The sequence below is a fragment of the Pelophylax lessonae genome (assembly GCF_965119305.1).
Source record: "Pelophylax lessonae genome assembly, chromosome: 11".
In the NCBI taxonomy this organism is placed as follows: domain Eukaryota; kingdom Metazoa; phylum Chordata; class Amphibia; order Anura; family Ranidae; genus Pelophylax; species Pelophylax lessonae.
Window position 1 is genome coordinate 216092036 of NC_138778.1, and position 14914 is coordinate 216106949.

Consider the following 14914-nt stretch of genomic DNA (forward strand, 5'->3'; position numbering starts at 1 on the left):
TTTGGCCAGTTTGTTGTTGGTCAGATTATAAAACACAAATTGTGGCAAAATTGCTGTAAAATGGCGACAAAAACACACTACATGCTTTTCTGCAGCTTACGCAAAACGCAAATTGTGGCAAAATTGCTTTAAAATCACGGCAAAAACGCACTACAAGCTTTTCGGCAGCTTCTCTATTAAACCAAAAAAAGGCACCGTTTTGCATTTAACCACTTGCCGACGAGTCACGTTGACTGTACTGCGGCAAAGTGGCTCGTTTCCGTCCAGCGACTTAGACCTATGTCGCTGGTCTCCTCCCCCTGTGGGCAGCGCGCGCATGCCGCTGGAGGCTCGAACCTGCTGTATTCAGTCACAGCGGGAGTCGGGCCAGGGGAGGAGCGGCGGTGATCACCGCCGCTCTTCCCCGATCGTAGGGAAATCGAGTCTGAAGATCCGCCCGCTTGTGTAAACAAAGCGGGCGGATCTCCTAAATGACAGGCAGGGTCAGATTGCAGGGTTCAGCACAGCTGAACCTGCGATCTGTCCCTGTGTCACTCAGTCACCTCCCCCCCCCACACGTCAGTAAGCACCAGGCATACATTAACCCCTCCCTCTCCAATAAAATTAACCCCTTCCCTGCAAGTGTAATTTTTACAGTAACAGTGCATATGTATAGCACTGATTACTGCAGTAATGTCACTGGTACCCCCAAAAGTGTAAAAAATGTCAGTCAAGGGTCCGATCTGTCCGCCGCAATGTCGCAGTCCCGCAAAAAAAATCGCAGATCGCCGCCATTACTCGTTAAAAAAAAAAACACCAAAAATGACAGAAATCTTTCCCTTAGTTAGTAAACGCAATAACTTTTGCGCAAACCAATCAAAATACGCTTATTGTGATTTTTTTTACCAAACATATGTAGCAGAAAACAAATTGGCCAAAAATGTAAAAAAAATTTGATTTTTACATTTTTTTTGGGGGAAATTTCATATAAAAAAATGTGAAAAATATTGTTATTTTTGCAAAATTGACGCTCTTTTTTTGTTTATAGCGCATGATCAAAAAATCGCACAGGTGATCAAATACCACCAAAAGAAAGCTCTGTTTGTGGGAAAAAAAGGACGTCAAATTTGTTTAGGTACAGCGTCGCACGACCGCGCAATTGTCCGTTAAAGTCACGCAGTGCCGAATCGCAAAATACCCCCTGGTCTTTTAGCAGCCAAATCCTCCGGGGCTTAAGTGGTTAAACCAAAAAAAGCACCGTTTTGCATTTAAAAAAGTCCCCGACCCTCTCCAAAAATGCAGTGGCTGAAATAAGTGAACGTGTCCCATAGGAAACCATGTTAAATGAACTGCAGTGCGTTTCTGCAAAAAGCACCAGAAAAACACATAGCTGCAAACCAGGCCTAATGCTCGGTTCGCACCTGTGCAGTTTGCTTTTGATCCGTTTCTGTAGTGCTTTGTGCTGTGCGTTTTTACCACGATTTGCGCTTTGCATTTTGTATGCTTTTTTTTTTTTTCTGGCCAATTTGTTGTCGGGCAGATAAAAAAATGTAAAACTCAAATTGTGGCAAAATTGCTGTAAAATCGCGGCAAAAACGCACTACAAGCTTTTCTGCAGCTTCTCTATTCTATTGAAGTCTATTGAACCGAAAAAGCACCGTTTTGCGTGCTGGGGGGGGGGGTGGGGGGGGGGGAATGGACAGACTTTTCTACTTAGGCTTTGACTGCTTTTTAGGACAAGTGAACTGTAGGATATTGAGCGAGAGTTCCCTAAAATAACAAAAAACAACCAATTAACTCTTTTAAAACCTTTCTGACCATACAGGTGCCTGACACCCTCTAAAACCAGGTATTCATGTTTACTTTCTTCATTATATTGTATCACAGTACAGGAAAATGTTACATTGCATCACAAAGCACTGTGCCCCCGCTCGGGACATTAAGACCCCATTCACACTGGGGTGACTTGTCAGGCGACCTGGTCGCCCCGGGAAGTCGGGTCGCCTGTATGTGAACCGGCTCTCACCCTCTCTATTTGTCCTGGTGATCATTATCACAGAATAGAAAGAGATAGGAAATTCAAAATATTACAGAAATAGGAGGCAAGGGGACATCTTCTAATGGGGGGGAATTTCTTCTCACTTCCTGTTGTGCTTCCAGGACAAGAAGTAAGGCGAATTTTCCCTACTGGCGACAATTTAACTAGTTGCCGACCACACGCTGCCTTTTTACTGCGGCAGTGTGGCTCTCCCATGCAAACCATCGTAGATCTATATCGATCGCGCGCCTGCAGCTAGGGGGCGAGCACGGGCCGCCGGCTGCACGCTCCCACCTCCGCTCGTCAGCAGGGAAGCCGATGCACGGGGCAGGTGGCATCAACTGCCGCCTGCCACCCGCGATCGCTCACTGCTGAGAGAGAAGAACGGTCAGCTGTTGTAAACACAGCTGACCGTTCTTCTCTCTGGAATGATCACAGAGGCCCTGTGATCCTTTTATATAGGATCACAGGTTTCTATGATCATTTCACAAGCCCCGCCCCCCACAGTTAGAAACACGGCCCTAGGTACACATTTAACCCTTTGATCACCCACACTGTTAACCCCTTCCCTGCCAGTGTCATTATTACAGTAACAGTGCATATTTATAGCACTGATTACTGTAGTAATGTCACTGGTACCCCCAAAAGTGTCAAAAATGTCATTTAGGGGGCCGATCTGTCCGCCGCAATGTCGCAGTCCCTCAAAAAATCGCAGATCGCTGCCATTACTAGTAAAAAAAAACAAAAAAAAAAACAAACAATAAAAATGACATTAATCTTTCCCGTAGTTAGTAGGCGCTATAACTTTTGCGCAAACCAATCAAAATACGCTTATTGGGATTTTTTTTTACCAAAAATATGTAGCAGAAAACAAATTGGGCTAAAATGATGAAAAAAATTATGATTTTTACATTTTTCTTTTGGGGAATGTTATATAGCAGAATGTAAAAAATATTGTTTTTTTTTTTCAGAATTGTCGCTCTTTTTTTTGTTTATAGCGCAAAAAATAAAAATCGCACAGGTGATCAAATACCACCAAAAGAAAGCTCTGTTTGTGGGGAAAAAAGGACATCAATTTTATTTGAGTACAGCGTCGCACGACCGCGCAATTGTCAGTTAAAGTAACGCTGTGCCGAATCACAAAAAATGGCCTGGTTAAAGTGGTTAATGGAAAACTATATCAGATTGAAAATTTGTAAAGCAGGAATGTGGCCAATCCAATCATGCAGTTCCACACCATACAGAATATCTGAGACCGATGAAGGTGATAGAAAAATGTCTGTACGTGAATAGCGTTCCTGCGACCTTTGGAGGTGAGCCTAAGAAGAGCGCAGAGGAAGGACACCACCCTGACTACATATGGAGCAGGGGAGGACTGGGCCAAGGGGGCAATTGCCCCCCTGGGCCACTCTGATGCCCCATAAAAAGGCTGCACCGCTTCTGCCACAGACATGCCTAAAGGATTCCTGGTGAAGAGAAGTAAAAATTCCCCGCCGCTGACCTACTGAGTGCGGGACCAGACAAGGTTAGAGTGTAGCCCTCCCCCGCCCAGCATGGATGGTGTAAACTGTGTCTGAGCAGAGGTCGAGAGGTCGGCTCCATGCCCCACTGGAGACTCTCTCGGCGAGTTGGCCCAGCTCCCCCCAACTGCCCCCTGCTGGCCAGGTCAGGAAACCAGATTCAGCCAGTGGGTTAGAGAGTACCTGGAGTGGAGCTTCAGCCTGTAATGGGGTTCAGGAGGGGACTGGGAGGGGGGGGGGTGAATCACTGCACCATGGGCCTCTGATTTGTACTTGCCCCCGGGCAAAAAGTTGCCAGTCAGCCCCTGATATGGAGCACGGCGCAATGGACGCTCCGCACTTCTATCCAATGACTGGAAGCGGAGATACGGGTCTCTGTCACCAGCTCCTGACCTGCTACCTCCAGGCAACTCTACAAGGTCTCCCGAGAGCACAAATTAGCATCCATCTCTCTTACCTAAATTTACAGACGGGTTCAAAATCCTTATTTTCCTGGAGTCTGTCTCTGCCAGAAACTGAGCGATCAGTGTAAGAGAGATTTATGTGTTTTCTACATTTACACCAAACAAATATTCCAGAGTTTGTACTGCTGAGTCTCATGTCAGCTTTTTATATCTGTTAGGGACACACACCATCCCTGTGCTGAGTTCTCGGGTCTGTACACCTGCTGTGCCCATTATGAGGGGTTCCCACCATCCCTGTGCTGAGTTCCTGGGTCTGTATACCTGCTGTGCCCATTATGAGGGGTTCCCACCATCCCTGTGCTGAGTTCCTGGGTCTGTATACCTGCTGTGCCCATTATGAGGGGTTCCCACCATCCCTGTGCTGAGTTCCCGGGTCTGTACAACTGCTGTGCCCATTATGAGGGGTTCCCACCATCCCTGTGCTGAGTTCCCGGGTCTGTACACCTGCTGTGCCCATTATGAGGGGTCCCCACCATCCCTGTGCTGAGTTCCCGGGTCTGTACACCTTCTGTGCCCATTATGAGGGGTTCCCACCATCCCTGTGCTGAGTTCCTGGGTCTGTACACCTGCTGTGCCCATTATGAGGGGTTCCCACCATCCCTGTGCTGAGTTCCCGGGTCTGTACACCTGCTGTGCCCATTATGAGAGGTTCCCACCATTCCTGTGTTGAGTTCCCAGGTCTGTACATCTGCTGTGCCCATTATGAGGGGTTCCCACCATCCCTGTGCTGAGTACCTGGGTCTGTACACCTGCTGTGCCCATTATGAGAGGTTCCCACCATTCCTGTGTTGAGTTCCCAGGTCTGTACATCTGCTGTGCCCATTATGAGGGGTTCCCACCATCCCTGTGCTGGGTTCCTGGGTCTGTACACCTGCTGTGCCAATTATGAGGGGTTTCCACCATCCCTATGCTGAGTTCCTGAGTCTGTACACCTGCTGTGCCCATTATGAGGGGTTCCCACCATCCCTGTAACACCTTCTGTGCCCATTATGAGAGGTTCCCACCATTCCTGTGCTGGGTTCCCAGGTCTGTACACCTGCTGTGCCCATTATGAGGGGTTCCCCCCATCCCTGTAACACCTTCTGTGCACATTATGAGGGTCCCACCATCCCTGTAACACCTGCTATGCCCATTATGAGGGGTCCCCACCATACCCGTGCTGAGTTCCTGGGTCTGTACACCTGCTGTGCCCATTATGAGGGGTTCCCATCATCCCTGTGCTGAGTTCCCAGGTCTGTACACCTGATGTGACCATTATGGGGGGGGGGGGGGAGATATCACCATTGCTGTGCTAATTTCCCAGGTCTGTACACCTGCTGTGTCTATTATGGGGGGCTATCACCATCCCTGTGCTAAGTTCATGGGTTTGCTCATCTGCTTTTCCCATTATGAGGGGTTCCCATTATCCCTGTGCTGAGTTCCCCGAGTCTTTACAACTGTTGCATCCATTATGAGGGGTTCCCACCATTCCTGTGCTGAATGGATTTTTACTTATTTTGAAAAAAGGATAATGTAAGAGGAATAGCTCACTGTTGGTCGATCCAAAACCTATAAGAGGCCAGGGATTGGCTTTGCCCACTCAGTTCCACCTAAAATTACAATATCACTAACTGGTGGACTGAACCTCAATTTTTCAGATTATTTTTTCAGAGCCCACACATAGGCGTGCAAAGGGGGTGTGCCAGGTGTGCCAACTGTTTACTGTGCTTCAGTTTGTGAATGAACAGGAAGCCACTCAGCACAGAGCACTTCCCGTTCATTCACTGTCCAGTGCAGCTGAGGCGGCAGAGAAAGGCGTGTGTGTTAATGGAATACGCTGCCCACACCTATGAGCCCACAAAACATTTCAGACGTACCTCTTTCTGGGGGAAATTGTGAGCATTTAGAAGAAGCTGATTTAAGAACAAACAAATTACATGGACAAGGTCAGGTGATGCTCTTCTTAAAGCTCTTCTTAGATGCTGGAGTGGCCATCCCTTGATTGACATGAAAAAGCACCGGTACTCTATAACAGGTGATCATTATAATAAAATACATAGCAAATATTGAAAAGCAACTGAGCATCGCCTGGCCTCGTCCAATCAGATCAGACTGTTGAAGGTTTATTTAGTTACTATGTAGGTATAATATTATTATAGCAGGACTGCTGAGAGTTCCATGTTGGGGAGGTTTCAGAAGTTGCAGGGATTTCTCTAGACCAGCGTTTCTCAACCTTTTTCAGTTACGGCACCCTTTACCTTCACATCTGAGCCCCCCATCACATCAGAGGTCCTCCCATCCTATCAGAGGTCCTCCCATCACATCAGAGGTCCTCCCCTTCACATCAGAGGTCCCCCTTCACATCAGAGGTCCTTCAATCCCATCAGAGGTCCCCCTTCACATCAGAGGTCCTCCCTTCACATCAGAGAGGTCCCCCCTTCACATCAGAGATCCCCCTTCCCATCAGAGGTCCCCCTTCACATCAGAGGTGCTCCCTTCACATCAGAGGTCCTCCCATCACATCAGAGGTCCTCCCATCACATCAGAGGTCCCCCTTCACATCAGAGGTCCCCCCTTCACATCAGAGATCCCCCTTCCCATCAGAGGTCCCCCTTCACATCAGAGGTGTTCCCTTCACATCAGAGGTCCCCCTTCACATCAGAGGTCCCCCTTCACATCAGAGATCCCCCTTCCCATCAGAGGTCCCCCTTCCCATCAGAGGTCCCCCTTCACATCAGAGGTGCTCCCTTCACATCAGAGGTCCTCCCATCACATCAGAGGTCCTCCCATCACATCAGAGGTCCTCCCCTTCACATCAGAGGTTCCTCTTTACATCAGAGGTCCTTCAATCCCATCATAGGTCCCCCTTCACATCAGAGGTCCTTCAATCCCATCAGAGGTCCCCCTTCACATCAGAGGTCCCCCCTTCACATCAGAGGTCCCCCCTTCACATCAGAGATCCCCCTTCCCATCAGAGGTCCCCCTTCACATCAGAGGTCCTTCAATCCCATCAGAGGTCCCCCTTCACATCAGAGGTCCTCCCTTCACATCAGAGGTCCTCCCTTCACATCAGAGATCCCCCTTCCCATCAGAGGTCCCCCTTCACATCAGAGGTGCTCCCTTCACATCAGAGGTCCTCCCATCACATCAGAGGTCCTCCCATCACATCAGAGGTCCTCCCATCACATCAGAGGTCCCCCCTTCACATCAGAGATCCCCCTTCCCATCAGAGGTCCCCCTTCACATCAGAGGTCCTTCAATCCCATCAGAGGTCCCCCTTCACATCAGAGGTCCTCCCTTCACATCAGAGGTCCTCCCTTCACATCAGAGATCCCCCTTCCCATCAGAGGTCCCCCTTCACATCAGAGGTGCTCCCTTCACATCAGAGGTCCTCCCATCACATCAGAGGTCCTCCCATCACATCAGAGGTCCCCCTTCACATCAGAGGTCCCCCCTTCACATCAGAGATCCCCCTTCCCATCAGAGGTCCCCCTTCACATCAGAGGTGCTCCCTTCACATCAGAGGTCTCCCTTCACATCAGAGGTCCCCCTTCACATCAGAGGTCCCCCCTTCACATCAGAGATCCCCTTCCCATCAGAGGTCCCCCTTCACATCAGAGGTGCTCCCTTCACATCAGAGGTGCTCCCTTCACATCAGAGGTGCTCCCTTCACATCAGAGGTCCTCCCATCACATCAGAGGCCCCCCTTCACACCAGAGCCCCCCCACCCCTTCACATCAGAGGTCCCCCTTCACATCAGAGGTCCTCCCAACACATCGGAGGTTCCCCTTCACATCAGAGGTCCTCCCATCACATCAGAGCCCCTCCCACCCCTTCACATCAGAGGTCCCCCTTCACATCATAGATCCCCCTTCACATCAGAGGTCCCCCTTCACATCAGAGATCCCCCTTCACATCAGAGGTCCTCCCATCACATCAGAGGTCCCCCCTTCACATCACGAGCCCTCCTTTAACATCAGACATCCTCCCTTCACATTAGAGCCCCCATCAAATCAGAGCCCCCCATTACAGAGGTCTCCCATTATATCAGAGGTCCTCCCTTCACAACAGAGCCCCCCCCTTATATATGAGAGTCCCTTATCACATCAGGGCCCCCTATACATGAGATTTCTTCACACCACATCCCCTATTACAACAGAGATCCCCCATCACATAACAGTCCCCCCTTTACAGCAGAGGTCCCCCCTATTACCTAGAGCCTCCCGCCATATCAGTGCCTGTCCTTATACATGAGAGTTCTCATCAGAGGCCCCCTATACATCAGAGCCCCCCCATCACATGTGAGTCACCCCCCCCAATCATATCAGAATACCCCTTCCGTTCTGAGGCCCCCCATCACAAAAGAGCCCTCATTTACATCAGAGGTCCCCTCAATCACACAGTCCCCCATAACAGAATCCCCAGAGTCACACAGTCCCCCATCACAGAGCCAATGTTTGTTATGGTGCCGGCAGCCTGCACCATGGCAACTCAAGACCCTGATCCAGGGCAAACTGGATCCCATGCTTGCGGCACCCCAGGGGAACCAGGCCACACCCCAGAGTGCTGCAACACCCTGGTTTAGAAACATCGCTGTAGACCGGCAGTTCTTGACCTCAGTCATCAAGTACCCACAACTGGTCATGTTTTCAGGATTTCCTTCACTGTGTACAGGTGCCCCAAATTGGTATTTATGGAGGCCATTTTATCGAAGGGAAGTTCTCAGAACATGGCTTGTTGGGGGGACTTGAGGACTGAGGTTGGGGAGCACTGCTCTAGAGAAACAATCAATTGTGTCTACTGTCCCGTTAAGTGACAAATCAGACTTAGTAGATAAAAGTCCAATATTGTCCTGCTGATCGGACCCCGTGGCTTCCCGAAAATGAGTTCTGTGACCAGCGCCGTCTGGGGCCGCCGACTCTCCGGGAGCCTCCAGAAGCAGATCACGACCTCCAATCTGCCAACCTTCCTCTACAAAAGGTGCGGAGCAGAAGCTGCCGCAGTGTGCCCATCCCAACAGCCTGGCAGCCCCCCCCCTCTCGTCCAAGACGGCACCCCGCAGCCTCCGCTACAGGCCCTGAAAACAATAAAGAGGGCTCCTTTTTGAAAAGCGGAGCTCTGGCTATAGACAGGACCATTAGATCATGGTAATTATTCCATTTACATCACAGAGTGTCACAGCGGGACGTAGAAAACTCATCAAACACTTCTCTCTGCCCATTTCCCGGGCTGCTAATGAGCCAGACTGCGTGCCTTTGTGTTTCGCCTCTTTTACTCATGTAGCGGGGCTCCCCCGGCCAACGACGGCTTTGTCAGCCAAACAGGCCGGCCCTTTCAGAACCATTTATTCCCCCCGCCGACCCTTGACCCGCCGGGTTGTGACATCACCAGGCTGATTTGTGATCGTTTTCATTGGCAGACACTCCTCCCTTGTTCTCGCGTCTTTAACTCCCGTCTCCTATTTGGTGTCCCGAGCGCAGCGCTGCGACAAAAGGGATCTGCCAAGAGGAGCAGTGAAGCGGGCCAGGGCCCTGACAAAGGAGCCTCTTATCTCGCTATAAAAAGCCTCAAGAGGCCTGCCCAATGTAATGGCTTAATAACAGGAATTTAATTGTCTGGATTATCGAATCAGCGAGACAGAGACATATTTGGATAATCACATCACGGCCTAATAACGGGGGCTGGGTGACGGGCTTAAAAATAACTAAAAGTGTTTTTACTTTTTTGAAATGTTCGAATATTTCACAGACTGTGATTTGTTCGGCAAGGCTGAGTGCCGCATTTTTGAGCGTTTTTTACGGGCGTCTGTATGCGTGTTTTTGTGCAGTGTTTTTTTTTTTTTAAGCGTTTTTTCAGCCTTTGGCTATGTTTTTCAGTTTTTTCATCTCCTTTTATTGCATACTTATTACATTTTTTCCTTTTTTTTTTTTTTTTTTGGAAGGGGCTAGGGATGAAAGGTTATAATTAGGGTTATGTTTTTTATTTATTTTATATTATGTATTATTAATTATTTACCTTTTATTGTTTATTTATTTTGTTAGGTTAGGGGTTAGGATTAAAGTTAGAGGTTAGGATTGGGGTTAATATTAGGGTTTAGTGTTAGGATTAGGGGTTAATATTAGAGTTAGGGGTTGAAGTTATTTTTTATTATTATTACTACTACTATTATTTTTTTTTTTTATTTATTATGTAATTATTATTATTATTTATTTATTTTGTTAGGTTATGATTAGGGGTTAGGATTGTGGTTTAATATTAGGGGTTAATATTAGGGTTAGGGGTTGGGGTTATTTTATTTATTATTATTATTTATTTATATATAAGGTTAAGGGTTAGGATTAGGATTAGGGGTTGGGATTATTTTTTCTTTTTTTATTATTATTATACTTTTTAAATTTATTTTATATAGTATATATTTATTACTATTTATTTACTTATTATTGTTTATTTATTTTATTAAGTTAGGGGGTTAGGAATGGGATTAATATAAGACCCCATTCACACTGCCGCGACCAGAAAGTCGCCTCATAAGGGGTGACTTGTTAGCGCGACTTTCAGCGCAACTTCAGCGTGAATTCAGCGCAACTTATATGATAGACGACTTTGTACGACTTTGTATTTGGCCAATCAGAATATGATGGTTCTGGGTCATGCTCAATTACACAAAAAAAAGTTCTTAAAAATTGTCGTTTTTGATAGAGAGCCAATTATTGAAAAAATTATTGAAAAAAAAAAAATTAGATTTCTTTGGATTTAGTGTCTGGGGGGTCTAAAAAGGGTACCTGTGAAGTTTCAGCTCTGTAGCATGTCCCGAACCAGAAAAAAAAGATATTTTTTCTTAGAATTTTTAGTAGCGCAGGGATGGGGCTCTGCTCCTTTCACACCTGGGCGTTTTTGTTTCAGGCGTTTATTGGGTTTTTTTGTGGAGGCAGGCATGACCTCTGAACTTCTGTGTAGGGGTATATACACACACACATATATGTATATATACACATACACACATATAGGTGTGAAAGTAGCAGAACCCTATGCCTGCGCTAATGAAATTATTTCACCTATATGTGTGTATGTGTATATATATATATATATATATATGTGTGTGTGTATATATACTCCTACACAGAAGTTCAGATGTCATGCCTGCCTCCAAAGACGCCCAAAAAATGCCAGATAAACGCCTGCAACAAAAACGCCCAGGTAGAGCGGAGCTCCATCCCTGCAGAAAAAGAAAAATGATCTTTTTTCTGGTTCAGGACCATTTTAATGGAAAGTCGGATCACAAGTCGCTTCAAATAAGATAAGGAGGCGACTCCCATTGAAGTCTATGGGACAAGTCGGATACAAGTCGCCTCAAAGTAGTACAGGACCCTTTTCTGAAGTCGGAGCGACTTCAGTAGTGCCAATTAAGACAGCATTCATTGATTAACATTGCTTTTAGTATGTCAAGCGACTTGGGGTGACTTGAGGGCACAGAAGTCGCCTCACAAGTCGCGGCAGTGTGAATGGACTGTTAGGGTTAGGGGTTAGGATTAGGCGTTAATATTAGGGTTAGGGGTTAGGATTAGGGTTTAATATTAGGGTTAGAGTTCGGGGTTATTTTTATTATTATTTATTTATGCATTATTATTATTGTTGTTAATATTATTATTGTTGTTAATATTATTATTTTACTTAATATTATTTATTAGGTTAGGGGTTAAGATTAGGGTTAGGTTAGGGGTTTATATTAGGATTAGGCATTGGGGTTATTTTTTCTTTAAATTATTATTTATTTTTTTATTTTATTTAGTATGTATTTATTATTATTTATTTACTTATCATTGTTTTTTTATCTATTTTATTAGGTTAGGATTGGGATTAATATTAGGAATAGGAGTTAAGATTACAGGTTATTAGGGTTAGGGGTTAGAATTGGGGTTAGGGGTTAATATTAGGATTAGGGGTTGGGGTTATTTTATTATTTTTTATTTTTTTATTTACTATGTATTTGTTATTATTATTATTTATTTACTGATTATTGTTTATTTATTTTATTAGGTTAGGATTTAGGCTTGAGATTAATATTAGGATTAGGTGTTAGGATTAGGGTTTAGGATTACAGGTTATTAGGGTTAGGGGGTTGAGGTTATTTTATTTTTATTAATATCTTTTTAATATGTATTTATTGATTTATTTATGATTATTATGTGTTTTATTTAATCAATATTAGGGTTAGGGGTTAGAATTGGGGTTAGGGGTTAATATTAGGATTAGGGGTTGGGGTTATTTTTTCTTTTATTATTATTATTTCTTTTTTATTTTATTTAGTATGTATTTATTATTATTTATTTACTTATTATTGTTTATTTATTTTATTAGGTTAGGAGTTCGGATTGAGATTAACATTAGGATTAAGTGTAGGGATTAGGGGTTAGGATTACAGGTTATTAGAGTTAGGGGGTTGAGGTTATTTTATTTTTATTAATATCTTTTTAATATGTATTTATTGATTTATTTATGATTATTATGTGTTTTATTTAATCATTTTTTTTATTAATATTATTTATTTTTATTTAATGTTTTCATTTGAGCAGAAAAACATGACAAAATGCTCAAAAAACACGCAGTCAAGCATTTCTTTGGAACAAAAAAAAAAAAAAGCTTTAAAAAAAATGCACCAATTGAGCTGGAACAAAAGCTCCAGAACTTTTTTGAGCTTTAGGTGACTTGTAGTGGAGATGTGAACTCACTCTGTAGAGCATAGTTGATTTTCTTTCTCCTCCAGCGTTCCAGCGTTTTGGAGCTTTGAGCTTCATGCCCCTTAGATGCCTTATTCACAGGATGTATTTTCTTTTACAAAGAAGAGGACATTGAAAAAAACAAAAAAATTAATATAAAAAAAATAAATAAAGAGAAAAAACAAAAACAGAAAAATGAATAAAAAAAATAAATAAAGAGAAAAAACAAAAACAGAGGACATTGAAAAAAAAATGAATAAAAGAAAAAAAAAAAAAAGAATAAAAACAGAGCACATTGAAAAAAAAATGAATAAAAGAAAAAAAATAAAGAAAAAAAAAAACAGAGGACATTGAAAAAAAAAATATATGAATAAAAGAAAATAAATAAAGAAAAAAAAAAAAAACAGAGGGACATTGGTTCCCAGACTGGGTTTTACGGAGACTAAAAATATAAAGTTCAATGCCAAGTCCTCCAAGCTTTGCAAAAACGTAACCGTCCCCTCTTCTGAACCCTAAAACTCAACTCTTAACCCTTGTCCATGGCGCTCCCTATTGACCGCGCTCTAACCCTAATCCTTATCCCAATACCGAAATTAAACCCCGCACGGAATGTCAGCCCTCAAACCTAAAAACCCAAATTTATTCCAGTTCTGAATACCTGATACGGAATCCCTACCTGACAAACATCTTTTATTTGACCCGTTTGGTCCGGTAAATCAATTTTGAGACCCCATTCACACTTTGCGTAGTGGGAACTTGCGATTTTTACTTTAGGTGTTGCGCACAGGGTGGCTCATTCACTTCAATAGGTTGCCCTATTCTGTTTGCTGCCTAGAAGAAGCTCCAGCTCCTTTTTGGGCACCAAGCTTCACGTGATTTTCAAAGGCGCGTTCTGTCGCACGACGATTGCGGCAAAATAGCACAGCGTTTGGGGTGCCATTTACCCCCCCTGTTCACACCAGTGCCATTTGACATTTCCAAATGGCATGACAAGTTGCACCCCATTGTCCGCAATGGAACCGTTCAAATTGCCGCGACTCATGTCACAGCGACTTCATACTTATTTCCCGATTTCATTGTGACTTGCATAGACTTCTGTTAAACGAAGTCGCAAGCCGCGATGAAATCAGTGACGCAGATTACACCGACCTGCGGCTTTGAAATCACCATTTCCAAGCCGCCCCCGGTGTGAACCAAAGTTTAGATCGATTTTTTGTTATTTTGCAGTGACCGCCTTATGTTTTGGATTAGTGGGCAGAATCGTGGCGATTACAAATCGCCGTTTGTGAATGGGGCCTTAGCCTAAGTTCACTCTGAATGCGGGTTTGAAATTGTGCGAGATCAGCTGAACTCGCCCGTTTTTAAACCAGCATTTCAGTCTGACTTCGGGGGGCGATCTGAGAGACATCTGTGCATGAACCCGCACAGGTGTCTAATGAAATCTCTCCTGAAGTCGCCAAAAGTGGTGCAGTAACTACTTTTGGGAATCGGTGCGGCGGAATGCTGAGTAAACCGGAAGTGACGTTGTGACGTCATGACGTTGCGACGTCGCTTTCGGGTCACTATATCAGAGACCTTATTAAAGGCCATTCTGGCTTTGTTTGGGTCTCCAGCCAGCCGGCGGACATGCCAGCCGAAGGCTCAGGTTGCAGGAGAGGAGAGCCTGGGTGAACCGCAGAAGGTGGCGCAGGGGGGTCCCTTCCCGCTGCTTGTAATAACAGCCGAGTGGCTGCTTAGCCGCATCAGTTGTTATTACAAGAGAGCCGACCGCCGGCTCTAAAAAACCCGGGTGATGCCTGCAGCTACATATCCTCCGGGTACAACCACTTCAGCAAAATGAGGTACAGGTAGGTGATTTTGGGACAAGTGGTTAAACCCCAAAGCAAAGATGTAATATATTGCAGCTTACCAATCATTAGATGTGGCAGCTGCATTCGTTTTCTTTTTTTAAGCTTTTTTTTTCTTTTATTTTCACCTGGTGATCTGGTCAGCAAAACACTTCCTGTCTTGGGGCCGGGCCAGGACAAGGGGTGGACAGAAGGGACAGCTACCCTGGGTGCGACAAGTATTGTAGGGATGGGGGCGCCGCAAGATCCTTCTACTATAAGGCTGACAGGAGTAGTGACACACTGGAAGCAGCAAGGAAAGGAAGAAGGAGCTGGGAGGAGATGCAGGCTGTGCTCTCTCTCCCCCTCCTCCACATAAGATCACACATAC